Source organism: Nelusetta ayraudi, unplaced genomic scaffold, assembly GCF_046127955.1.
Source record: "Nelusetta ayraudi isolate G7.1 ecotype Tasmania unplaced genomic scaffold, CSIRO-AGI_Nayr_v1 ptg000034l, whole genome shotgun sequence".
Taxonomy (NCBI): Eukaryota; Metazoa; Chordata; class Actinopteri; order Tetraodontiformes; family Monacanthidae; genus Nelusetta; species Nelusetta ayraudi.
This window is the reverse complement of record NW_027466084.1, coordinates 240,001-244,167: the sequence shown is the minus strand read 5'-3', so window position 1 is coordinate 244,167 and position 4,167 is coordinate 240,001.

The window sequence follows — 4,167 nt, the reverse complement described above, 5'->3', positions numbered from 1 at the left end:
TATTTTGTTACTTTCAGCTTAAGTTTAGGTTTTCTTTACTTATTCTCTCTCTCTTACTCTCTCTCTCTCTCTCTCACACACACACACACACACACACGCACACACACACACACACGCACACACAAGACTCACACAGTTCGTTGCTGATTGTGTCTTTATGATCACACTCATGTCATACTGTTCTGTGTGAACCATCTATTGTTACACAAATAAATGCACATTAAGCCTGATGTCATTGTTTGACTGACTTATTAATGTGTGGTTCAAATCCCTGCGTATCGTCAAGAACTCCCCGTTAAGGAGACGGTATTGAGACTGATTCTGGCGTTTCCTGCTGACGTCAACAACCAAAAAGCAGGTGGTGCCCCGATCAAATCATATTAAATATTATAAACATTAAAATGATCAATTTCTTTTTGATGTCCGTTTCCACTCCTTTGTGAGTTTGATTGATTAAATGAATCAATCAACCTTACCCCACTACAACAGCATTGGGAGTTGGTGCGTTTTCACAGTCCATCGAGCCAAGACAGAGCGCCATTAAACTATCGGGTTAACTTTGCACAACAGCTGGATTGCTCAGATTTCTACCCGACAACCCTGCCCATTCACCTTGCCAATCCTCAGTGGAGGGTTTTCAACTCCTCTCAAAGTTTGCGTCTAAATTTCACTCTCATCACCTGCCAGGTTTCTTAGATTTTTAATTTAATTTTCCCCGCCCTTTCATTTACTGCCAGTGCTAGCTTGCCCAAGGCTTCCTATTTGGTGCAAAGGGGAACATTAGCCGCATGTGGCAAGCTGTTATCTTTTTGTCTCCCCTGTGTTTTTGCCAAAGCCAGTCGGGGGCAAAGTAAAAAAAAATAAAAATAAAAATTAAAAAAAAGTTATCCAGCGAGGGAAAACCTTTAGTGTCATTTTCAGTTTTCTTTTCATGTAAAAACGCCACCCAGTTCTAACAGAGCTCGTTTTTGTAGCGATCGCGCCATGTCTCTTGGCAGCGGCGGTTGTTTGGATGTTGTTCTTTCCATCTCAATTCAACCAGATTGTTGTCTTTGTAAGTGTTCCATGTGGCAGGACACCACACTCTGCGCTGTGCACCCAGTAGTTTAAAAGTTGAGAGTGAAAGCTGTTAACTAGGCTTTAATACAATGTATAATAATATTGTTGGATTCATGTTTATTTAACCAGCAGGATTGCTCTAGTGTTGTTGTCGATCATATGTTGTAGGAGGGCAGTCTGCTAGACTACTAGCCTACTACCTTGGTAACTAACTAACTAACTTCATGGCATGTGCTACATGTATTTTTTGTCTTTACTTTTATATTTATAATGTAGTGTCTAATGTAGTTCCTTTTTCTTGCTAATGTCTTATGTCTTACAGAATCACTTCCTGAAAGTGTTTGCTCAACTCTTAGTTCATTGGAGGACTTACATTTCGCCACCTTAGCAAAGCGTGGCGAAGGCTCAAGAAAGGGCTGACGTGGACAGTCGGATATACGACCGGTCTGCGTAACTCACTTTTACGGAATTCACGAAGGCGGTTCCTTCTTGGAACTGTACTGACTAAATTGACTGAATGTGACAAAAACCTTGGCAAAAAAAAACAAAAAAAAACTGCTGGAATCAAGCACATTATGTAAAGGAAGTCATGATTGCCTGCCATTATTATAGTTTTTGAACACTTTGGTGCTACTGTGAAAGCAACGGCACTGACTTTGTGAAGTGCTGGGGAGTGAAATGAAATCTGTTTTTGCGTGCATTTTTTTGCGATTGTGAGTCTCATTCAGTGCACCAAAAAGAGCTGCTGACACCAGGGCTAGTGTAGCGTCGGGCCAGTTTCATAACTGTCCAGCAGGTTGTTTTCTCATGGAGCCTCTTGTTTTCCAAGAGGTGTGTGTGTGTGTGTGTGTGTGTGTGTGTTTAAGGACACTGTTAATTTTCAACCAAAAACCCAGATAAAATAAAAGTGACGGCCTGCCAACAAGCGCGCTGGGTACAAACTGGTGCACACTGGATTACATTTCAAATAATCACATCATTACTGCACTACCGTGGAAAGGTTCCCCTCCTTCCTCTCTCACACGCACGCACGCACACACGCACATACAGTACATCTGTTCCCTTTTAAGTGTTATGAATGGGTGTTTGGTTGACCCCGTGGTCTCCCTACATTCCAGCTGCTTTCTGGGGGAGACTCCACATCTGACTCCCCAACCTGGAACTTAGCAAAGATCCTCCGACGCTCGGATCCACTGCCTCATTCTCCTGCGCGGTGATTTATCACTTTTCCCTCCCTCCTGCCAGCTCCTTCCCAGAAGTGCGGAAAGAGAGCTCACTCCTCCTGATACTGTTGAATGTCCCGGCTCACTAATGGTCTCTGAGAACAGAGACAGAGACGTAGACGAGACACCGACTTGTCCGTGTTCCCACCTGGCTGTTGTCAGTTTTGTTTACTCATTGTTTAATACCTTAACGGGACATGACACAGCAAGTCAGACAGAAGGTAAGTAACAGTGCAGAAGTGCATCTTTGGATTGTCATTGCCCCCCCCGCCCCCACACACACACACACACTTTGAGTGTATTGTCATGAAGTAGATCTTCTGGATTCAAGAAAGCAGGACACACACAGTGGCATGTTGGAGAGTTTTCAGGATTGCACATTGTACAAGTACATATATAGTCTTGAATGTGGTGAGCTGGGAACTGGTGCTTAGGAAAGACGGGGAATGAGACTGTGCTATTTGTCAGTCTGGGAAATGGGTTTAATGGATGTCAGACAGAAGAAAATGTCCAAACAAGTACTCTACACTGCGTTCTGCCCTGGACTACAAAGTTTGCAGCGCAAATGAACGATGCCCAGGCGTCCTATGTGTGGCTGTAAAGGATTTTTATGTGCATGATGACCGAACGCGTTGACAGAATCACCGATACACACTAAGTAAAATCATCAAGGAATAAAGACAATATATTTTACACGGCTCACGCTGTCTGCTGCCACCTGCTGGACCGTGGTGTGCACGAAATAATAATGTGCATTTTATAGAGTCTATAATTATAGCTTTGTGACTGTCACATGGCTGTAAACACATTTATTCATCCCCACTTTGCTTAATTTAAGAAGGAAAAAATCACTTTCAGCTCTTTCACCCGTGTTTTTGTGTTACTGGCTTAAAAAAACAAACAAACAAACAAAAATAACACCAAGTACAAAAATATGACAACTTATATTCGTGGGCTGGCTTTCCCACGTTACTGTGCTGAAACGAGCTGTTGGGATTCCGTTCGACTTCCCATGTCATGAGCTGAGCTGAGCTGAGCCGAGCCAATCACAACGCACCTGGGACGTTCCAAGGCGTATTTGTTTATCATTGCTGTCAAGTTAATTTAGACCGACAACTGTCAATCTCGTGCCGTTTTGGTGATTGACAGGGTTTGAAATGCTGCCCGCTGACCCGAGGAACGGGAGGATGTCGTCGCTGTGAAGGACTCCAAAGAAGATCTGCACTTTTTATTGCCATAATTATTTTATTGGCTCTAATGCAAAGGACTCTTATGTGCTTACCTGTATCACCACCGCACTGTGACAGGATGAGGGGGCGGGGCAGAGGATGTCCTCAGCTGAATGTCTGTGTCGCTCTCATCTCTCTCTCTCAGCACACACACACACACGGACGCGCGCGCTAACGAGTGGATAAACACCATTTAAAAAGGTGAGTGAATGCGACGCATTATTTCAAGAGGCAAGCAAATGCACTTTCTGTGCGGTTCAGCGCAGAACAGGTGCAGCCGTTGGTGCCCTCTTCATTTCTTAGGGGTCATGGCAAGAAATGCAACATGAAATTAAGTCCATGGTGCCGTGACCAGTCCAGTTTTTTCATGTATTGCCGCTCAGCTGAGTTGATGAGCAGGACAGACCGAGATGAGCCAGGTACGTCCATGACATGAACTCAGTTGAAACACCGACGGCAGCAACAGACTTTTTTTTTTTTCCTTGACTGTGAGAAGCGCTTCAATTCAATTTTATTTTAATTTACTTTTATTAGTCTTGAAAAGAAAGAAGTCTGCATTACAGCTTCAAGGAATTTAGCCGAACCACACATCAAATCATTATTTACACTGGCTGTGTAGCCAGCACTGCCCACACTACTCTTCACTCTATTACTAC